The sequence below is a fragment of the Coffea arabica genome, chromosome 2e (genome assembly GCF_036785885.1).
Source record: "Coffea arabica cultivar ET-39 chromosome 2e, Coffea Arabica ET-39 HiFi, whole genome shotgun sequence".
Taxonomy (NCBI): domain Eukaryota; kingdom Viridiplantae; phylum Streptophyta; class Magnoliopsida; order Gentianales; family Rubiaceae; genus Coffea; species Coffea arabica.
The window spans coordinates 34,537,603-34,563,142 of NC_092313.1; the positions used below are offsets into that span (position 1 = coordinate 34,537,603).

At 32.4% G+C, this 25,540-nt stretch overlaps 1 pseudogene; it reads right to left on the bottom strand.

Annotated features, from left to right (window-relative positions):
* Positions 1-7,191: 7,191 nt before the first annotated feature.
* Positions 7,192-10,559, bottom strand: LOC113738945 (uncharacterized; annotated as a pseudogene).
* Positions 10,560-25,540: the final 14,981 nt, after the last annotated feature.

Genomic DNA, 25,540 nt, shown 5'->3' on the forward strand with positions numbered 1-25,540 from the left:
TTAGACAATTTGCAAGAAACATTTTACCTTGCCATAATTGAATATATAGTAATAAATCCTTAAAAAAACAAATGCATATATTTTTTGTCATTCAAAAATTAATGCATTCATTTGCTCAACAAAAAAATTTTTGTCAAAATAAAAGACAAATGTTCACATATCAATAAATTAAAATAAAATTGATTCAAAAGTGTATATTCTATTAGTTGGCTATTTCAGTTTTGCATTTATAACAAATTGGAACCAATTTCTTTTTTTTTTTTTATCATTTTCCCACTTTGAAGATATCTTTTTCTTTTCCTCCGAGTTCAAAAATAGCCAAGGTTTGATTAAGAAAGTTTGAATATTTTTTTAGCATGTAGATTAAAATAATAAAATTCTTGCTATGAGATTTGGATATTTCTTTTAATTTTTGAAAATGTGACAATTTTTCTATGATTTTTTGACGGCTTCTAAAATAGCAAAAGTTATATTAACAACGTAGCAAAAAAATAAAAAAATAAAAACTTTCAAAAAGACGAATAGAATTCTATGATTTTTAATAAAATCAAGTTAATCTGTGAAATATAAGTTTAAATGATATTTCAAATCGTAATAAATATAAATTCAAATAATGATAATGATAATAATATTATAATTGGATTACATCTGTCTAAGACCTAGAGCTTGAAATCAATTTTAAATATTTCTTTTCTTTGTGAAAATATGATGATTTAAAAAATACTCTCTCAAATTGACATCATAATAAATATAAATTTAAATAATGATAATAATACTAATAATTTGTAATTGAATTACATCTATCAAAGGCTTACAAATTGAAAAGTCCAATAAAAATAATTGGACCTCATACTTGAATGCCAAGGCCAGACCAAATTTGGTCATTGTGCAATGCAGTCCAATCTATCTACCGTTGCCTATGAAAAGAAAAGGAAAGAATGAAAGCTCAAAAATTCACCAAGAGTACCATCCGTCAGTGAGACAGCATGCTATAGTAACAGTGCAATGGCAAAAGAAGGAAAAGAAATAGAAGGTTTCGGACAAGAGAAGCTTTAGATTTAGACAATTTGCAAGAAACATTTTACCTTGCCACTTGTCAGATAATTAAGAAGCCATGTGGCAAGAGGAAAGGAAAACACTTAAACCTTGCTCTTTTCTTATATACAAGGTAGATAGGTAGATATGTGGGTCTGTGGGCTGGCTGATTTGATGTACTACTATTAAGTTGGTAAATTAGAACGTAGGGGCCCAGCATATAATGCTTCTATATTAAGTTGGATTGCAAAAGTTTCTATATTATAGCGTCAGTAGTGTCAAAGTTTAGCTATGTAGATGTATTTTCGCATTACTTAGACCACAATATTTTCTCAAGTTTTTGTGATGTTTTGTTGGTAAATTCAATCTAAAAAATTAAATCAATCAAACGGGTTAAAATATGACACAACATGTTAATAAATAGGTCATGTCATCACTTGGGATCCTCGGTTACATTTTTCCAGTGCCAACCCAATGCCACTGCTAGAATTGCGCCAAGTGTCTTGTTGTCATTAGCACTTTAGTTTTTTAATAACTCAAATTGGTTCAAAGTTAACACAAGGTTTCTTATTCTTTAAAACTCTGAACCAAAATTAACCTGTCGGTCTAATTCATATATCTATAATTTTGTATGGCTGCTGCTTTGGGGAAAAAGAATAAGAAAACCCTCTGTTTCTGATGATTGCCTTCAAACTCTTTCATGCTTGATTGCTTTTCAAAAAGCCAAACTTTATTGTTGGCTATTTCCGCTATATTGTTGGTTGTTTCCAATGAGATCCACAATTCAATGACGACGTCCTTCTCTTGCCGATGTACCTGAATGTATGAAGCTTGCCGTTATTCTCCTTGGACAGATGTATCCTATTTATTCCTTTATCCTCTCCTTTTATTTTTAGATTTTTTCCCAGTATTCATTGTTTACTTTGTTTATTAATCCAATTTGTGCTGGATTTCTATAATCTATTGTGTGTAAAAATGACTTTGTAAAGAGTTCTATTCAGTATAGTTTATAAGCTTTTTATATTGATTTTGTCTTATTCTCCCGTGGATAACTAAATGAACTTGGTAGAGTTAAATTCAATAGGAGATTGTGGGTGCCCAATCCTGGGAATCTTGATAGTTGGATTTTTATGGTTTCCCTGCAACCTATAAATTAATAGAATAGTGGCTTTATATTGGACAGATAATTTGGACTAGTGCTCTTGTTATTTCTGTTAAAAATTTCCCCGAGAGTAGGGAAATCATGATTGGCCTATTGAAAAGGTTTCACTGGACTCAGTGGAGCTATCCTGACACAAATATGGTTGGCTGTTTATGGGAATGATTCCAAGTCTCTTATTCTTCTTATTGCTTGGCTTCCAGCTGCTTTGTCGGTGGTTTCGTGTACACGATTTGCGAAATGAAGGTTGTTAGGCAGCCAAATCAGTTGAGCATTTTTTACTACTTCCTATTCGTGTCAATTGCGCTTGCATTGTTTCTTATGGTTATGACCATACTTCAAAAAGCAGTGGCTTTCTCACAAGCAGCTTATGCTGGAAGTGCAACTGTGGCCTGTGCTTTGCTCTTTTTTCCTTTACTAATTGCCATTAAACAAGAGTGCCTAATCTAGAGACAAAGAAACCATCCTGTTATTTCTAGTCCTACAGTATCTATTGAGATACCGGTAGAAACTGAGCCAAAGCAGACATCAAAAGCTCAATAGAATAGTGGTGATCAATAGTCCAGTTAAGCGGTGATCTTATGATAAGTTCACAAATTGCAACAGATTTAGTAATCCTTTGGAAATAACTCAGTGGGTCTTGATTTTTTTTTTTTTTTTTGAGAACTCAAAGAGACAAGATGAAGAGAGAATTTCCTGACACCAGATAAAAAGGATTAGTTAGCCCTATCATAATAGATGCCAAACAGTTTTGCAGGTTCATGCACATATCGGGAGAGCCTCAATTCTTAAGGAGATGTTAGGCATTTCTGAGTAGTTGAATACTTTAAGCAATTTACTATCTTGAAAATAAGTTACTTTGTGGGATTAAAAAATTTTTTATTATTTCAAGAATTATTATAAATTTTACTAATGTACCAAATTGAAAAAGAGGTACAAGAAATAACAATAGCTTTTCTGGCTAGTTGCAAGTAGTAGTAGTGAATGAGTAGAATTGAGAATTCAGCTATTTCAACGAAATTATTAAGGAAAAAAATTTGCTTACATTTTTTTCTTATTGTATTGCAAATAACTTTTTGTGGAAATTTGCAAGATATGGATGCTACGACTTCTATAGAAACTGAGGTATCACCCTGTCACAGATTGGATTTTGACAAGGTAGATCAAATTACTAATGATGAGGTTACCACTCCACCAGTTTTAAATGTGATAAAAGATGTAAACAAAATTCATGCATCGATTCCTCTGGAACTACTTCCGAAGATGGACATGGAATTTGAGAGTGAAGATGATGCTTATAATTTTTACTTAGCATATGCAAAGGAAGTTGGTTTTGGAATCAAAAGAAGTAGCTTCCATAAAGATAGCAATGGTAAGGTCATGGATAGGGTATTTTGTTGTAGTGCTGAAGGAAAACGAGCAAAGGATAAAAGAGATCTCAATGTAAGAGCTCATCGTCCTGAAACACGATTTAATTGTTCGGCGAAATGAAGGTTAATAGTAGACAAACCGGTAAGTTTCCTATATGTCAGTTGATCATTGAGCATAATCACTATCTTTCAAGTCCCAACAAAACTCACTTACATAGATCACATAGAAAGATAAATTCTATTCATGCAGCTGAAATTGATATGGCACACCGTATGGGTATAGCACCAAAAGTTTCTTATGAACTTATGGCACTACAAGCAGGAGGACGAGAGAACTTAGGTTTCATTCCTAAGGATTACAAGAATTATTTACGTTCTAAATGAACAATACAAATGGATGTCGGAGATAAAGGAGGTGTACTTGAATATTTGCAAAAAATGCAATTGGAGGATCCTAATTTCTTCTATGCAATTCAAGTGGATGAAGATGCTTTGATTACAAATATTTTTTGGACTGACGGATTAATGAGGGTAGATTATGCTAGTTTTGGAGATGTTGTCTGTTTTGACACAACCTACAGAAAGAACAATGAAGGCCGTCCATTTGCATTATTTGTTGGAGTGAATAATCATAAGCAGACTGCAATATTTGGGGCCGCTTTATTATATGATGAAACTATTTCGACTTTTGAGTGGTTGTTTGACACTTTTGTGAGAGCCATGTCTGGAAAAAATCCAAACACTATACTTATGGATTAGGACGCAGCAATGGCTAAAGGACTAACTTCTACATGGCCTGAAACACGTCATCGTCTTTGCGTATGGCATATATTTCAAAATGCTGCTATTCATCTCAATCATGTGTTCGAAAATTTTAAACAATTTGCAAATGATTTTAGTAGATGTGTATATGATTTTGATGAAGAAGAAGACTTTTATATCTGAATGGAATGCTATGTTGAAAAAATATGATCTCGAAGACAATGATTGGTTAAATCAGATGTTTGAAATTAAAGAAAAATGGGCATTGGTGTATGGAAGGGAAACATTTTGTGTAGATATGACAACAACTCAAAGGAGCGAAAGCATGAATAGTGTGATTAAAAGGTATGTAACCTACAAGAATAAATTTCATGAGTTTTTCAATCATTTTGAGAGATTAGTTGATGATCGTAGATATAAAGAACTTAAAGCTGACTTTAGAGCATATACAAGTACTCCAGTACTACCATTTGATGTTGATGTTTTGAAACAAGCTACAAGTGTTTATACTCCTGAAGTATTCAAATGGTTTGAAATTGAATGGGGTAAATCTCATGATTGTGGTATAATCACCTAGAGTGAGGTTGGAATGGTGACAGAGTATAAGATCACTCCTAAAGACAAAAAAAACTATCATATGGTTAGATTTGATTCAATGGGTGATCAAATTTCATGTAGTTGCAAGAAGTATGAATTCTCTGGGATTTTATGCTCTCATTCTCTGAAAGTTCTTAATGTAAGAAACATCATGAAGATCCCTAGTCAATACGTATTAAAGAGATGGACCAACAAAGCAAAAGCAGGATATATTGAAGACAATAATTCTTGCAATATCAATAACAATTTGGATCCGAAAGTGCTTTTTACGAAACGTTATAGAGATTTGTGTAGACTATATACTCAATTGGTCACAAAAGCTGCACAAGCAAAAGAAACTTATAAAGTTGCTAAAGAAAGCCTTTTGAAAATATTGGATTTGGTTGATGCAAGGTTACATCAAGAGGGGTCGAGCAATGAGATGTCAAATGCAACAAAAGTTTCCAACCCCACAAATAATACTACTAATGCGAGTGGTATCAATATCAAGGGCATTAAAAGAAAGGCAAGAACTATTTCAGGCAAGAAATTGAGAAGTAGTCTGGAGAAGGCTACTAAGAGAAGAAGATCAACAAGAAGATGTCATCATACTAAGGAGATGTCATCACATAATGAGGTTTTATTACATTATAATTTTACTATCTTTGCAATTCAATATGTTCCTATATTATGATTCTAATCTTTGTTTTTCTTTTCATTAGCCTATAGGAGATACTATAAATATTGTATCTATGAGGTGCAGTATGCAACATCATGGACTATAAGAGGTAATAATTTTTCATTATATATTGACTAACAATTAAGTATTATACTTGCTCCAAACAATATTTTTCTAACTTTTTTTCTTTTTGGTTGAATAGCAACGGCAACAAATTGATATTACATACAGCATAAATAATGTTGATGTTCTTAATCAGCAATTTTGTGGGGTTATAGAACCTTCAAAGGTTGTACTTTCGGAATGTTAAACAGAATCATGTATTCATATGTGTATAAAAAATAATTCACTATCAAGCTATTTATAAATGTGCTTATTTATTTTTTATTTTTAGGCAAATACAATTGAGGTGAGCATGATAGAATCTTTACAGTATCAACAAGAAATCTTTACTCAACCATGTCATTCTATGCCATAAGTATGATAGAGTCTTTGCAATCTCAACAAAGCAACTTTCTACAACTATGTCATCCTACACCGGTAATTTTTTAGTTTCTTATTTGCATAAAAATATTTTATAACAAATTTATGTTTTGGTTTTATACTAAAGTTCATGAATATTTTTCACTTTTGTGGTTGATAGTTTGTGAATTTGGATTTTAATCAACAAAATTATAGCCAACTATGCACTTTCAATTCCATGAACATGACTGGCTTGCTCAAGGTAAATTATTACAGTTGTGATCATGAATAATTACTTCTTTAAGAAAAGATTATTTATGATTTTTTTGTATTCATCCATTTATTTATGTGTTCAATTTTTTTTTGTGATGCAATTCTAACCATAGGCACAAGAATTACATGGTTTCGGCGGAGCGAAAATAAATCAGTTCGAGTTGAATGACAACTCTTGCACTATGGGACAACAAATTGGAGCTGATTGCAATGATAGGTGTGGTTGTCTAGTTCCATGCATTAGTGATATTTCAAGCAAGTGTTCAAGTGGAGAAAAGACTTGAAAATTTGACATAAATTGACAATGGAACTTCTAGTGCTTCCTAAAATTAATGCACATTCTTCTACGTAGAATATTTGTTTCAATTGAGATTGGTACTAAGTTTTTAGATCTTACATTTGAACATTTTGTTACCAATCCAAAATTCAATAAGACATTTGAACTTTATGAGCCACCTGTTAACGAAATTTCAAGTCGGTGATTTCCTTGTTACGATGAATTTTGTTTTATTATTTACCAAGAAAAAGAGTTATTCACCAAGCAGCTAGTTATCGCATTTAATATAGTCTCATATGGGCAGTAGTGATGTTAAGTGGAGCTTATTGAAGTTGCCTGCAAAGAGAATTAGCTCTATGATAAACTTTCAGAAGAATGAGTTTTTAAAATGATAGACTTTCAAAAGAATTAAAAACGATTAAAACTTGGAGGCTCGATTTCAAACCAATTCCAAGTACTAGAATATAAAAAAACGTTAGACTATGTACAACTTTGGTGCAATATGAATACTAGGAACCAAATCACAAATTTAGAATTAATTACGAAACATTTCTTAATTTACATGAGAACACCAATATTAAACATAGTTGGTTCTAGTTTATGACTGACACTCCATAATTGGAAGCAAGATCCATCTTCTCTGCATCTTTATAAGCTTCCTTTCTGTCAGCTTTGGCAATGTCATGTCTGGATCATCATCTGCCTCTGCTGCATCTCTGAACTTTTAATAAATATCACTTCTGTAATTCCCTAGTTCTAGCAACCAAAATCAATGTAGCAAGAGCTCCACAGAGGGTAATGCTAGCCAATACAATAAAGGGCATCCTATAACATTAAGTTCCAATGCATGTCAGATCCTTCACGGATGAGCTAGTCATTCCCCTCCTAACAAGATTTTCAATGCCTCTCTATCATAAAGAGGTCCGGTGACCTTAACATTTAGGATATATGAGCCAAGAGGGCTACCCAACTGTCCGCAATTGAACAACGTCGAGTAATGTTTCAGGCCAAAAAGCTCGGAAATGATGGTAAAAATCAGCGGCAGTTGTGCACCAAATGAGAATCCAATTATGATGGATGCTACATAAACTGAGCCATTGAGAGGAAAGGCAATAAGGAGATAACAAGAGCAAGCCAAGAGTAGGACTAATGTCATCATTAGAGTTCTTGAAAATTTGTACTTGACAAGAAGAGTTTCAGAGACAAAACCAGAAAAGATTCTTCCAAACAAGTTCCGTATGCTGAGAAGTGAAACGAACGACTTTATGGTTTTTGTGGGATATCCTAATGATTCTCCTATCTGTCCCAAGTTATCCACTACAGTTAAGCTTGATCCCAGTCACAGAATGTTGCAAGAAACAGAAGGAACATATCAGTGCTCAAAAGTGCTTGTAGGATAGTGTAATCATCTCCTCTCTTTGGCTTCTTAAAGATGTTCTGGTACCAAAGTGCTGTCCGATTCTCATCAATCTTTTTGCTTGAAGATTGAGCTTCTGAAGTCTGCTTTGGCTCAGTTTCTACCGGTATCTCAATAGATGCTGTAGGACTAGAAATAACTGGATGGTTTCTTTGTCTCTAGATTAGGCACTCTTGTTTAATGGCAATCAGTAAAGGAAAAAAAGGAAAACACAGGCCACAGTTGCACTTCCAGCATAAGCTGCTTGTGAGAAAGCCACTGCTTTTTGAAGTATGGTCATAACCATAAGAAACAATGCAAGCGCAATTGACACGAATAGGAAGTAGTAAAAAATGCTCAACTGATTTGGCTGCCTAACAACCTTCATTTCGCAAATTGTGTACACGAAAACCACCGACAAAGCAGCTGGAAGCCAAGCAATAAGAAGAATAAGAGACTTGGAATCATTCCCATAAACAGCCAACTATATTTGTGTCAGGATAGCTCCACTGAGTCCAGTGAAACCTTTTCAATAGGCCAATCATGATTCCCTTGCTCTCGAGGAAATTTTTAACAGAAATAACAAGAGCACTAGTCCAAATTATCTGTCCAATATAAAACCACTATTCTATTAATTTATAGGTTGCAGGAAAACCATAAAAATTCAACTATCAAGATTCCCAGGATTGGGCACCCACAATCTCCTATTGAATTTAACTCTACCAAGTTCATTTAGTTATCCACGGGAGAATAAGACAAAATCAATATAAAAAGCTTATAAACTATACTGAATAGAACTCTTTACAAAGTCATTTTTACACACAATAGATTATAGAAATCCAGCACAAATTGGGTTAATAAACAAAGTAAACAATGAATACTGGGAAAAATCTAAAAATAAAAGGAGAGGATAAAGGAATAAATAGGATACATCTGTCCAAGGAGAATAACGGCAAGCTTCATACATTCAGGTACATCGGCAAGAGAAGGACGTCGTCATTGAATTGTGGATCTCATTGGAAACAACCAACAATATAGCGGAAATAGCCAACAATAAAGTTTGGCTTTTTTAAAAGCAATCAAGCACAAAAGAGTTTGAAGGCAATCATCAGAAACAGAGGATTTTCTTATTCTTTTTTCCAAAAGCAGCAGCCGTACAAAATTATTGATATATGAATTAGACCGCCCGGTTAATTTTGGTTCAGAGTTTTAAAGAATAAGAAAACTTGTGTTAACCTTGAACCAATTTGAGTTATTAAAAAACTAAAGTGCTAATGATAACAAGACACTTGGCGCAATTCTAGTAGTGGCATTGAGTTGGTATTAGAAAAATGTAACTGAGGGTCCCAAGTAGTCATCACACGAATATAATATAAAAGTTTAATGTGCCATTTATAAACTTGTATTCATTTAACATGAATATAATTGTGACACGACACAAAAACTAAATGACACGACATAATTACAGCCCTAACTATCATAACACTTGCACGTTTCTTTGAAGATATGACACTTGCACTTATCAATAAGATGTAACAAAAACAAAGTAAGAGGGTAAATAGACTAAAATGGCCAATTGTAATTAAAGGACATATAAATACAATTAGATTTTCCACGTATTAGTTATGACCGCACAAGTGATCGTCTGATTAAAGATTATAATTATAAATAGCCAAAAGTGATAGGTTCTTTTCATTTCATGTACATTTGATAAAACTAAAATTTGAAATTTGAAATATGAAATAAAAATATATTAAATTACTAAATTGTTAAGCATTAAAATCTTCACATTTGAGCATATTTTACATTAATTAATAAGTGAATAGGTTATCACTTATGTTTTGGAGTTAGTTTTGTTTAGAAAATTAAGTACCATTTAATTAATTAAAATGTTATATTTTTATTATCAAATGCGTCTAAATATATTAAGATTTGAACCCATTAAATTTAAATTTTAAATCATGTTATCAGGCAAGGCCAAAGTAAAAAACTTGATATGATAACAGGCGGCACTCAGGAAATGATAAAGTTAAATCAGAAAAGTTTTTGATTACCACAGGAATAACAAATGGTAAATCAAAATAAAATTGGCTGTTGCATGTTTTATATTGAGTTTAGAACAAATACATGATATTTTTAGGGTTAATTATAATTTATCCCCTTAAGATATATACTGATTCTCACTTTACCCCATAACCTTTATTTGTATCATTTAACCTTGGAGAGACAAATTACCCCTTTATGATGCTGATTTTTTCTCTTTTTTAGTCTTTTCTTTTTTATTCCAAATTAGTTTTCTATTTTAAAAATTTTAATTTAAGCAAATAAAATTTCTCTAACAAAAAATTTATATTGTTCATTCTCTAATTTGCAAAGTTGAACAAACTATATATATACATATATATATATATAGTATAATTAATTAATTATAACAGAAGAAAGAACATATTTTGTAGTTGCTGACAGAAAAAAAGAGAGAGAGAATTTCTAAATTTCAGAAACGCACTGGAGAATTAAAGATCCCATAATCGATTGAGTGTAATCACCTTGATGACATTATAAGATCCCATAATGTCAAGCAATGCATTAACAAATAAAACTTCAGGGTCTTTAGCATTAGCATTGTATTTTCAAGTCTGTCATCAAACCAAAACTAAAGAAATTCAAGAAAATAATCGCCACACAGTATCATACTTGGGAACCAAAAGTAAGCTTTGGTAACAATGATCAAGTTAGATCACATGATGGTGCAGTTATTGGCGGTATAATCACCATAGGGGTACGTATGTGGGCGGTACGACGATCCATAACCTTGATGATAGTGATTGTAATAATTATAAGGATTCTGGTGATCTGCCATTGTCGACCTCCTTGGTGGGTAGAACTGTTGCAATCCCGGCCTTCTGTACCTGCTATAGCTGTGGGGTTCCTCGTAATTTCCATAGCCATAGTTGCTGTAATTATGATAGTCATCATTGCGCGGGTTCAGTTCCGGATGCTTCACCTTCACCCATGCCAGCTCCGCATGCTTCCCAGTTCTGGCTAAGGCCTTGAGAAGCATGTTTGGATCCACCTCCCCGTACACTTTTGCCAGCCCTTCCTGTGCATCCACGTCTACTGAATACACACCTGCCAATCAGTTAAAAATAGAGAGAGGACATGAATTTTCGTGCTGCCATGCATATAAGGTGAACGGACCTCTTTTTATTGGAGGGATTTCTATAGTTTTCTTCTACTAATTCATAGTCAATTTAGAGTCAGGGAGACTTCTAAATTCTCTTTTAGTTACCATCTCCTAGCAACATAAGGCCCCGTTTGGCAAGTGAATTTTTTTTATGTTTGTTTAAAACTTTATTATAGTTTACTGTAAAAGTTGTAAAAATTTTTTTTGAAATATATAAATTTTTTAATATTTTGAAATGTATAGTTAAAAATTTTGAGAAGTTTTTGAAACTACTGCAGTTAAAATTGTTAAAAACTTGTAACAGACAAACTTAGCAAAAAACTTACCTGCCAAACAAGGCCATAAGGCGGGCCAGAAAGGCAAGAAGGGCTAATGTTGATGCTACAAGAAGCCAAGTCATGGTCTTCTACCATCACAAATACAGTACAGGTATGTATAGAGACCGACATATATAAGACGTACGTATTTAATGTATTGCAAATTAACTAATAAATTTGATAAAACTAGTGGATAAGAGTAATTTGTAACTTTCAAATTCATAGCATATGTAAATATTTTTATTTTTTTCCCATTTCCTTGTACAATATTATAGTTCAATAATTATAATGCATGGTGCTAAAACATTAAATAATAGAACTCAATCTCATAACTTATTACACAACTATATCATCTCGATGGCAAATTCAAGTGGACAAGTACCATAACTTAAACAAAATTTAATTTAGATCAAATTTATCAAAATTTTACTGTTTATACCACGACTCCTTTTGGCCGGTCTTTCTCTTTTTTCCCCAGAAAAGCAACAGGTAAAAAAAAAACAGGAGAATAAAAGGTTAAAGGAACTAATATGGATGATTACCAATAACAGAACTCAGCACTTCGACCACCTTCATCTTACACGCCTCACAATTGACATTCACTTTCAAGATACAACACTGCCATGCCATTGTTGTAATAAATTAGCTACAAATAGGTGTTTACATTTTGAATTTTTTTTTTCCAAAAAAAAAAGGTACCACTTACTGCATCTGCATAAGACTCCATTGCACCACTGACGAAAATATCACCAACTGATCCAAGAGAAACAAGGAAAAAAAAAACTAATCATGCTTTTGACTGTTAATAAAAAAAATTAATTATATACCAATCATCCACCATGATTACTTATCCAAGATTCAGTAAAATATGATATGCAAACAATTACTTGAAAATAAGCAAAATAATAATAATAATAATTTTTTTCTTCTTATGCATGAAAGCGTTTAACACATGTAACATGTACATATTTTGGTGCTTGATAATTGCCTTTTCCCTGTTTCCGAACAACATAATGCATCGCGCAATAATATTTAATTCTAAAGACGGACGAGAAACCAAACAATAATACATGCATCAAGAAGAAGTATTGAGACGGACGAGAGAAACCAAAAAACAGAAAGCGAACCTCTTAATTGCCTTGAGTACTACTAGGGATTTGGGAAATTGAGATGGAGAGTAACAGTCTCTCGGGTAACAACAACGTATGTATATATACAAACGAAAATCTTATGGTTTTGGTAGCTAATTCTGTAATATTGGAAAATGAGGCCTTAACATAGAAATAGAACCTATTATGAGAATAAAATTTCCATTATGAGGTTTTGAATATAGAAATAGAACTTGTAAGAATGCATTTTCTCATATACTGGAATTGAATATTGCTTGAAATATTTTAAGAAATGATACTAGAAGTTAATTGCCTCGGGAGAAGGAAAGAAAAGGTGCCTTGAGGGTGTAAATTTGCGGTACAACTTTGTTAATCTAAGTTTCCTCAAATATTTTACGAATAGCTGCTATTTTAAGAATAGCTCCTAGAGTTACTCCGTAAACCAGGAAAGAAATATTCTTGAGATTACTATAAAATTTTGTTAAAATAAATATCCTTGTATAATACAATTGAACATGGTTTAAAGTATATTAAGAGTAAGAATTTCATCTATCCTTCAATGTAAGAAATTAAGAAAAAATTTGTATCCTATTTGCTTATAATTAAAAATTTGTATTTCTAGTACTCTTTGCTTTACCTTTGAACTTCAATTTTGGGTGATAACGTTTATATCATGGCACATCATGTATACTAGTTGTTACAATAAATAAAAGGGTTAAAAACAAAAAAAAACCCCTTGTGGTATACCTAATACACAAAAAAGTCTCCTGTGACTTCGAAACATACAAAATGACATTTCATGTTTTGAACTAAATTCTAAACTAACAGAATTCTCTGGGACTCTTGTTCTTCTTCTGTATAAAGGTGGTAACCTGTGTGTTTGCTGGTGCTGTCTCTGCTTGTCTGCCTGTTGATTATCTAAGACAGTGTTTTGAGTATGATCAAACCTAATGTAAACTCCTTTCTCTTGTTAAATTTAGAACTAATGTTGTTAATTTACCTGTTTAATGGTTCTTGTGGTTGGTCCATACATATATATTTCGCAGACACCAACTCAAAATCGGCAAATCATCTGATTTGAAGAACGCTCGAATTAAAATATCAGCAAGCAGAAACCAGTTAACTAAACCAGTGATTTACCATCATCGGGGATCCATCTGATTTGTAGAGCGCTGTCGTAATCATCATATGTCTTTATCCATGGGTACAATTGAAAAGCTGTCAGAATCATCATATGTCTTTATCCATGGGTACAATTTTTCAATGAGACTTCTGTTTAATACGTCTATCTAGACTCATCCCCGAAACCGTAATTGTAGATCAAGCCATTGAAAAGGAAATTGTATATCAAGCCAAACATCAATAAAAGAACGTTGGGATTGCGTAGATGTGATTTAGAAACACTAATAACACAATTTAGAATGTGATGTTTATCATATAAAAACTTTGTTAAAAGATGAATTAAGAGAATATTTCTATTTTGTTATGATAGATGCAGCGGAACAAAAGAACAAACAAGAACAAGCAAGAACAACTTTGGGGGAAATCAGATTTTATTAGGGTTCTAATCGAAAAAGTTTATAGACCAAATATATGGTGTATATACATATACAACCAAACGGATTGGACCCAAAAATAGGTCCCAAAGAAGATCCAAAATAAAACAGACACGGTAACTAATATGTATCGTAAGTTTCGGGGGTGCGTCGCCCCCTGAACCCCCGACTCGCTGACAGGGTAACAAGACCCCGAACAGCTCAACGAAGGTCGAAAATCTGATTCAAGGCATCCCAACATATTTTTTTCCAAAGACTAACAATCCAAACAACCTTGATTTCCCCTTGTAATGAGACTTGTGACAATTCAATTCCTGCCAGAAGGACATCTTCCTGCCAGCCATTGAAAAAGCATTTATTAATACCAAAGTAACCACTGTTTAAAGGGAAAAGTCAACAGAAAATTTCTTGATGAAGCTCGGCCCCGAATCCGGATGCACTGAGAATCGGGTCTAGGACTAGATCCGGTTCATTGTTCTGACCGGCAAGCATTCCGCGTCGAATCTCGGGAGTCCCTGGACAGATTTGTAAAACTAGATTTTGGAACTTTATGGACACAATCCAGCCCTGCTGAACGAGCTAGGATCTGGTGTCGGATCCTTTTGATGAAGTTAGTCCATTGGGTTTCCATTTCTAAGTTTCAAGTTTTGCATTTCACAAATCAACCTACATTTGCATATATTAAGCAAATCTTGTATACTATTATGATTGGATATATGACGTATATAAAATTTAAATTTTAAATTAAAATTTAGATTTGTTGTCAGGCATCCAAAAATAAAAGTGTATATGCTTTTAGTGTATACAAAATTAATCCTTTAATGTTTTACTTGTATAATTTGAGTCATGTTTGTGTGTTTGCACATTTGTACATTTCATTTTCAAACTAATCCAATATTCCCCTAGTAAATAAATGAAAAATCAAACTAACCCGGTCAATATAATGCATAAAATAAAGCATCTTTTAATTTAAACTTTCCCTTAGTATAAATATCACTAAAGCTAACCAAATCAAGGTGGCCTATAGTTTCAAACTATAATTTTTAAATTAAACTGGATATATCATACACATGGTAAACTTTGATTAATTCACAAAGAATTTTAGTAGTATTATTGGCCATATACTCAATCTTAGATTTATGAACATGTATGAAAGCAAGTTGAAAACTTTTGCTGGAAGCGGTATCATTTCTATAATCATATAGGTGAAGCTAATTTGAAACTTTATAATGTAGAACGATGAAAGGCTTTACATTTCATTAAGAGTATAATTTAGGGCAAATTACACTTTACCTTCCTGTGGTTTAGTGTTTTTGTACATAACTCTCCTATGGTTTCAAAAGTTATACATAACCCCTTTATAATTTGGATTAAAATGTCAAAGTAACGGAATTTGCAATCCATAATGGAGTCACCTAAAATGTAAAAAATACCCCTATATAAAGTTAAAAATTATTTATTAACCACAAGGGGGTTAATGTATATTTTGAAAATCATAAGGGGGTTATATGGTAAAGCATTAAACTATAAAGAGGCTATATGGTAAAACATAAAACCATACGGATATAGTGTGCTATGTATATTATGTTTATATATTTTGATCACTTCAACCATTTTAATTTCTAAACAAGGATAATTTCGATATTTGTAAAGGTTCCGTTACGAATGATCATTTTCGTCATTTTGACACTTTAGTCCAAATTATGAGGGGGTTATGTATAACTTCTGAAACCATAAGAGAATTATGTACAAAAAATACTAAATCATAGGGGGGTAAAATGTAATTTGCCCTATAATTTAAGCATCCACTCAACCTTTAATAATAACGTGCACTTGTGGGGTGTAGTGGTATACACAAGTCCTGGTGCTCACAATCATTTATTATGTTACCTCTTAAACTTTTCATCTGCTGGAAGTGTTAGAATAAAGATGGGGTTCTCATTGTTAGTGATTTTAGATAAAGGTTTTAACCTCATTCCAAATGATGTCAAATTCACTAAGTTTCATGTAAAGGACTTAATCAACACATCCACTAAATTGTTATATATTCTTTCACATATAGTGGTCGTGACATCATCTTTTAACATTTATCTAAGATACTCATATTTTAAACTAATATGTTTAAAATTATACACCTTGACAAAGATTTAGACATAGTAGCTTCACTATCGTAACATGAAGAGACTAGAGGCATAGGTTGTGGCCATAGTTTGATATCAAGTAATAAATTCCTAAATCAAGTCAATTCACTTCTTTACATGCAACAACTAGAGGTGTCAATTGAGCCTTTTGAACAGATTTTGGCATGCCTAGATTCGGCTCATAAATTATGTGATTTTTTGAGTTTCGATCTCAAATTAAAAGGTTCAAGTTCAACATATATTATTATATGAGTTTCGGGATCAAATTGGACTCGACCCAATCTCAAATTAAATGTATAATTATATATAATATATATTTTATAATTATAAATTACTATAAATTTGTATATAAATTATTAACATTTTATGTCACAATATGTATAATCATAAATTATAAATTGTAAATTATACACACACACACACACAAATACCCCACACACACACACACACTCATATACTGGCTTACCCTTAATCAAGTTTGAGCATAGCATGGCCCAAACACGGCTTGCATCTAATTCGGGTGTAATATTAAGGTCTAAACTCCGTCTTATCTAATTAAGCTTAGGCTTAGTGGGCTCTTTTGACTGCCCTAACAGCAACCAAAGTAATAAATTCAACTTCCATGATGTAATGAGCAATTATAGTTTATTTCCTGACAGTCCAAGAAATTGCACTGTCACTCAAAGTGAATACTTATCACTTGCACAAGTAAAGCAACTAGCATTAGAGTAATCTTCAAGTACTACTAAAAATTTATTATAAAAGAGTTGTAGAATTTTAGTCCATTAAGATAACCAAGAACTTTCTCAATGGAATTCCAATGTCCCATACCTAGATTCTTGGTCTATCTGGTCTTGTATGGTGCATGGCATATATCAAGGTTTTAATTGCACTTGCATACCCAAATTAAGCAATTAAACTACCAGAATTTTCATAAAGTTTCGAGTTAGAATCAAAGAGGGTACTTAGTACTTTGACCTTTAAATGTTGAAACTCATTCAATTTTTTTGTTGATATAGTGATATTAATATAAGGAAAAACCCTACTATGTTTTCTAACTTTAATGCCCAAAATAGTATCCATCTCTCCAAAATCCTTTCATTTAGAACTTCGAAGGAAGACACTTCTTAGTCTCTTTCAAACCTTTCATATTAGTTCTAATAATGAGCATGTCATCCTCGTAGAGACAAATAATTATAACATACTCCTTGAGTAAATTTAAAACAAATGTACTTATCATCATTATTAATTATACTTAAATCCACTTGAGAGTAATATGGATTCAAAATTCTTATGCCATTAATTAGGTGCTTCGTTTAAGCTATATATGATTTAATCAATCTGCATGCTTTCTTTTCATTTCTATACATACTAAAACCTTCTAGTCATTTCATATATACCTCTTCATGGATACCACCTAAAAATGTTGTTTTTATGTCCATTTGATTTATAAACAAATTTTGCATTGAAATTAATGGCAATAGTACTCTTAAGGGTGTAAGTCTAGCAATTGGTGGTCTCAAAATAGTGTATTCCTTCATTTTGTTTAAAATCTTTAGTCACTGATCTAGCTTTAAAGGCCAGAATTGATATATCTGTAGCATTTTTCTTCTAAATACCCACTTACATCTAATTGGTTTTGAACCTTGTAGTAAATCAATTAAAACTCAAGTATTCTTAGATAATATTGAATCCATTTCATCAATTATCATTTCTCTCCAAGATCCAGCATCTCCTAATGCCATAACTTTACTAAATATTTTTGGATCTTCTTCTACGTTCAATAAGATTGGTATCTTATTATATAGAGATTCGTTATGGCTTTCAATCAAAAAGATAATTGCTTGTAAAGATATGAAATCTAAAATAAAAAAGGATACTTTTCATTTATTTGTCCTTAACTTACCCTGGGTTCAATAGGGGTGTCATCCACCTTCCTTTTATTATTTTAGGAAGGACCAATATCTTGGAGTGGCTCTTGATCATTATTTCGATCCGCAGTAGATATTGAAATTTTGAAAATCTTATTTAAAAAGTTGCACATTTCTTGACTCTACAACCACATTAGAATCAAAATCAAACAATCTATAGGCTTTACAATTTTTCGATCTGCAGTAGGTATTGAAATTTTGAAAATCTTATTTAAAAAATTGCACATTTCTTGACTCTACAGTCACATTAGAATCAAAGTCAAATAATCTATAGGCTTTAAAATTTTTATCGTACCCTATAAATGCACTTTTAATTGCACTTGTTCGTAATTTAGTTCTTTTATTACCTGGGACCTTGTACTAGGCAGTGCATTTCCAAACTCTAAGATAATTTAGGTTTGGTTTTCTCCCTTTCTATTAGGGATGGTAACGAGGCGGGTTTGGGGCGGGGAATCCCTCTCTCGTCTCTCGCCCTGTTGCCAAAAAACTCCCCATCCCCACCTCCGTTCCCCCACCCCCTGCCCCGCTTCTCCCCACGGGTGATAATTTGATTTTTTTTTAGAAGTTTTTATTCAATAGATCAAAACTAAATTCAAAGAATAAAATAAAATACAAAACTGAAAAAAGTGAAAAAAGAAAAATGAAACAAGAAAAGTGTTGAAATAAAACATCAAGAAAATTAAGAAACTCAATTGAATTGTATAAATAACATTTGGGGATACTCATAGAACGTGTAACTTATTTGTGCCAAATATCAATCAGGAATTTGAATAGAAATGGGATAAAGGTTATGTTTAGTTGCCAAATATTCTAAATTTATTATTATTAGATTATATAATATAATACATTTATTTATATTAATAAATTGAAGTGGGGTACGGAACGGGGGATGGGGCGAGGGTATCGTCCCCCGCCCCCGCCCCAGTTAAAATAGGGGGGGGGGAGAAAAATTCCCCCCATCCCCATCCCGAGCGACTTTGTTTTTCTTTTTCAAATAAAGGAATTCTGTTATAAACGTAACATGAAGCTAATAAAGTTTCACTCTACATTTTTTGGCAATCAGGACTTTGTAACACATAATTAACTAAATTATCCAAAATTCTATTCTTTCTCTCAACCAGAACACTTTATTATAAAGTGTCTAGTGCACTTAGTTTTGTGTATAATTCTATTTTATTCACAAAATAAAGATAACTCACTCGAAAAATATTCATCTCCCCTATCATTTCTCAATATTTTAATTATTCTTATCTAATTGATTTTCAAGAAGTGATTTATAAGATTTTTGAACATGCTAACGATTCATCTTTTGACTTCATAACGCAAACATGAACAATTTTAAACAGTCAAAGTAATAAAATATTTACGACCACCTTTTTAAAGAAAATCATTCAATTCATGTGCATCCAAAAGCACAAGTACAAGCAAACTGGCATGCCTTTCAGCCTTAATTAGGATAAAGATAACATAGTCATTTTTGCTTAGATGCATATTTCACACCTCTTCGTTACCAGCATAATCAGCCACCCTCATGATTGTTTTTTTTTTTTTAAGTTCTTCCTAACTAGAATATTAGTTGAAGTGTCCATCGAATGAGGTGGTCTAGCATTATTGTAGTATTCCTTTATCCTCCCCTTTGTTTTGTGTGTGTCAATTGACATTCTAGCCATCTTTTCTATATTTAAGCAGAGAATAAAAAATTTTTCTTTTTTAAATCTCAACCTTTAGAATAACATATGCTTGAGTTGTAGTGTTTAAAATAAATAGCAATTCTCATGCTTGCAGTGATGATTGCAATTTGATGGGTATTTGGGGATTCTTCAACAATTTTATAGATAATTGGGTTTAAATTTTTTAAATTTAAATATTCTCTTAGCAAGGACCACAGTACACAACAAAAGATAGCAAATAGCATTCGCTTGTGACGAAACTCACTAGAAAATTGTTATGCCAAATCTCTATCTTAAGGATGAAATGGTTGACTCTGATTTAGTATTCAATGTCTCATCTATTTGGCATAGCCAAACCTACGACAGCCAAAACTCAATCTTTATTTGAGTCTTAGTCAAATATGATCCCCCGATATCACGTATTTTTTACCACTACTTAATTTGGTTATTAACTTCCACATCAATAAAACACGGAGCAACTATTCTTATGGTTATTAAGCTTTGTCCCACTAATCATAATTTTTTCTCTACGATGTGGTAAATCTAGGATAAGACTACACTATGCTAGATTTAAATACAAAGAAACATTGGAGATATCACAAAAATATACCCATAAAGCTACAAAATGTCACTTTTATATATATATAAAAAAAAAGCTACAAAATGTCAGTTGTTGAAGACGCCCATGCTAAGCAAAATATTGTTTGGACTGACAGCACCTCTTACGACAACGGGACAAGTTCTCAATTTTGATGACAAAGTTTATTAAATTTTTACTTGCTGCTGAATGGAGTTATATATGTTAATGGTCTGATCTAATGCACTAAATGCATTAGACCCCTCTATATATTAAGATATGGTCACGATTCAGGCTCAAACTGAAATTAAACTAGAATCAGGCAGGCAGTTATTAAACTAGAACTAATAGTTCTGAAATGTATTTTGTAGCATCGTTCCTAATATTAGTCTTTGTACCACTTTTGTCCCTCCGTTACGTCGACTTGTCGTTTAGCTCTTTAAAATCGTTAAAAGCCCAGAGTCACCCTTGTGTTCAAACCCTCAAATTTTAAGATGAGAAAAAGAAAAACCTGAATATTCATCTAACTACTCCAAAACTCATTTCTCTCTTTCTCATCCTTCTCTTAATTCAATAATTGATATCTCTTTCTATTTTTTATTTTTTATTCACAGAAAATTTTTACTCCTAGTTTCCACAAAATTAGCTTATAGAAAACTCATAATTTTTTTTTTTTGAATCTTAATGGGCTTCCATCTTGATTTTGTTCTAGGTGTTCTTCTCTTTAAAAAATGCAGAAGCAATAGAATAACAATCAGAGTGTCAGGCTGTCACTAGGGTGGATTTCATCGAGATTAGAGCAGAAGCTTGGGCCTAATATTGTAGCCCGTGATGGATTAGTCTGGGGCCAAGCAAGGCTAAGCCCAAACAAATAGTTGTGTATTTTTTTGGGTAAATCTTGCACTACTGATAATGTATCTAGTAATTCTAGATACATGTCACATACATAAAATTTGATGTTTAAATTCAAATTCATATGATGTGATATTTATCTAACACCGTCGGTGTATACATTGATAGTGTAGGAAAAATTAATCTATTTTTTTTATTAAAATTTTCTCTTAGAATTATATTTGTATACGTTGGTAGTGTACTGATTTTTTATTATACTAGAAGTTATAGATATATGTCATACGTGCATTATTTGAATTTTAAATTCGAATTCATCTTAAGTAGTAATGATCTAAACCTGCAAGTGTTAAAAAAAAGTATATTGATAATGTATAAAAAATTTACTCTTTGTCTTAATACACTAAAATTTTGAATTATGATAACGACATAGATTCATTCCTTCTTTAAAGTGTAACATGCCTTAAACTAAAGTTTGGGTGGTAAATGTTAAATTTTTTCTTTTAGTAATGACACATCTAGGTTAGTCTAACATATTCCTACTCCTACTTGAGGCTACTCTGGGAGGTGGACCAACTGAATTGGGAGAATCGACGGGGTACTATCATCGGATCAAATAGGTGAACCACGCATCCATATGAATTTAGAAGAAATCATATACAGTGGTACATTGATGGGAGGTAAGATTTGAACTCTTGACCACCCATCCCACAATCCATGTCATGGTCAATTCTTATAGAGGAAGTTGGTTGGTGGTAAATGTTAACTGAGTGAGGCCCAGCTTTTGGCTGGAGAGGGAATAATCCGGTAAGACGTGCAAATGTTGTCATACATGTAATACACCAAAAGGCAACTTCTCTAGTTTAGAAGACAAAGCAAACGATTGCATAAGCAAAACCAGCTGAAGCGATACCCCTTCAAAGTTTCGCAGCTCCCCTTTTGGATTTTTTTGCGTACATTTATATGAAGCATAAGAATACTGTTGGCTAAGTCAAACTCAATAACAGAGTTCTGAACCTTCTGAATTTTTTTTTCAAAATAATGTTTTCCTCTTCTACATTTCGTTCTTTTTATATTAAGAATTTCTGTTTCTAAAATATTAATTAGTTATTAATTGTTACTCAAGTCATTCTAGTCAGGATTTGTTGGTTGTTCACACTAAGATAGGCCCAATCCGCACAGAATGAGTACAATTGCGACAATCTTTTGGACGTCATTTGCTCAAATAATCATGGCTATGTTTTTTTTAATTATAAGTTATTTGATAAGCTTTATTTCGCAAGGGTTTCATGCCTAAATCACCAACTCTAACGATTAATTTTTGGGTAAATTATACTTTACCCCCCTGTGATTTAGTGTTTTTCTACATAATCTTATGATTTCAAAAGCTATATATAATCCGCTCATGGTTTGGATTAAAGTATCAAAGAGACGGAAATGGTCATTCGTAACGGAACCTTTAAAAATATCAAAATTACCCTTATAAATACATGACACACTAATTCCGTATGATTTTATATTTTATCATATAACCCCCTTATAATTTAATATTTTACCATATAACCCCCTTATAGTTTTCAAAATATACACATAACCTCCATTAGTTAATAAATAATTTTCAACTTTACATAAGGGTATTTTTGACATTTTAGGTGACTTCATTACAAATTATCATTTCTGTCACTTTGACACTTTAATTCAAATCATGAGGGGATTATGTATAGTTTTTGAAACCATAGGAGGGTTATGTAAAAAAATATTAAACCATAGGGGGTAAAGTGTATTTTGCCCTTAATTTTTTTGTTGTTTTAAGTCTTCCTAACTAGAATATTAGTTTAAGTGTCCATCTAATGTTCTCGTCCACCAATATTGTGATTCTCCTTTACTCCCCCTTTTTTCTTTTTCATTTTTTTTTTTGTGTGTATTGACATTCTAATCACCTTTTCTAAATATAAGCAGAGAACAAACTTTTTTTTTTTTTAAATCTCAACCTATGGAATAACATATGCTTGAGTTGTAGTGTTTAAACAAACAGCAGTTCTCATTCTTGGAGTACAATGAATTACAATTTGATGGGTATTTGGAGATTCTTCAACAATTTCATAGATATTTGCGGTTAAATTGTTTAATGCCATTATTCTCTTTACAAGGACTACACTATACAACAAGTGACAGCAAAATACATCCAATTGTGACGAAACTCTCTAGAACATTATTATGCCAAATCTCTATCTGAAAGGTGAAATATTGACTCCGACTTAGTATTGAACGTCTCGTCTATTTGGCTTAGCCAAACCTACAACGACCAAAACTCAATCTTTATTCCAATCTTAGAAATATGATCCTAATGCATCTTGTGTTTTTTGACAACTACTTAATTTGGTCATTAACTTGCACATGAATAAAACATGAAGCAGCTATTCTAATGATTATTAAGCTTTGTCGTACTAATCATCATTTCATCTCGACTATGTGCTAAATCTAGAACAAGACTGTACCGTGCCATATTTATATACTGAGAAACATTGGAAATATCACAAAAATATACCCATCAAGCTACAAAATGTCACTTGTTGAAGACGCCCATACTAAGCAAAATATTGTTAGGACCGACCACCGCTTAAGACAAACGAGACAAGTACTCAATTTTGATAACAAGCTGACAAACTGTATTATTTTTCTATCAAGTTTGCCTAAGCAAATGCTAAGACTGTAAACAGTTTGTTGACTGTCCTTTCTTGAAGGGATATAGCTTTTGATTGGATGATGTTTACATGCCAAATTGTACTTGTTAGAATTTGCTTGGTATAGAGTCTAATATATGCTTTGCCGATAATAGGTCACAGATTCTAGAATTTTTTTCAATCAAAACAGTAGACGAAGTTCACTTGTAAACAAGAAGTCTCTAAGCTCAAATTTCGAGCTCTCAATCAGCTAAAGAAAATATGTAAGTTTTCACCCCTGCAAAGTTCAAGTAAAACCAGAAACGTTGCCCTGTTTATAAACGATTCACACATTATTCTTAAATTTTACACATAGAATCAATAATTATGAACCGGTCAAAGATGATAGGAGTCAGAATTGAAAATGATAATATTACGAAAAAAGATATTTTAGAAGACTGTCCACTTATTAGTACACATAAATTATATATAATTTACCACATGAATGCAATCAAATAATTATTAATCCTTTTGCATTGACACACTTTTACCAATGAACCTCACTTTTAGAAGAAAATTAATACTTAAATCCATTTTAACGTTAACCCAACCCCATTAAAAATGATTAAGGGTACAAAATATGACCATATGATCAAGTGCAAATACATAAGGTAAAAAAGTAGTCCGTGATTATTTTTCTTCTCTTTTATCTCACAATCCTCAATCTCGTTATTCAATTTCTAGGGCTTTAGCTTGGTTAAAAAATCTCGCAGCAATATACTCTCGCAATTATTTAGCAATACTACGTAGTGTCAAGAAAATTTAGCTCCCCATAAAACCAGGTAGAGAGGAGGTTGGTTTATAGCCCCCCTTAATAGTCTCGCAATTATTTAGCAAGTCTACTCAACTTGTGAAGGATTAGATGCTATATGGTCAGACAATAGTGTAAGACTTCTTTCTTGGATTAGAGCCCTTAGCATGTGATTTTGGGAAACTCCAAGCACTCACGTCCAAAATTTCATGTCTAACGTTACATTCTCAATTTACTAGTAGACTACTTTTGGCTTTTCCCAGAAACTTCTTGTCCCTTTTACCTTAACGCAAGAAGAAAATACCAAATTTATAGTCTACATTTGTGAAAAGAAAACAAGATTATGGTTTTGGAGGAATTTGTACGACTTACCTTGCAATCCCCAACTAACCACTAAGCAACAAAAAAAGTTGATTATTCTTCTGTTTACTAAAAAAAAAGTTGTATTTTTGATAATACATGTTTGGATTTGCGTTTTGCTAGGAATAAAAACCAAATTTGGCCAACCTTTTTTATTCCCATCCAGAAGGAATGGTGACAAAAACAAACTCATAGTGAGCAGGAAGAGAGGGCTCTGTGATTCACAAATTCCTTTATTCCTCTTCGAAGCCATCTATGGACAACAATCCACTCGAGGACAAAGACTACCCTTTGAATTGTCATATGCAATGCTGCCATGGTAAAGTCCTTCAGGACAATTAGTTTTAGCACCATTTTTGACTTATTTTTGTGCAACAAAAGCC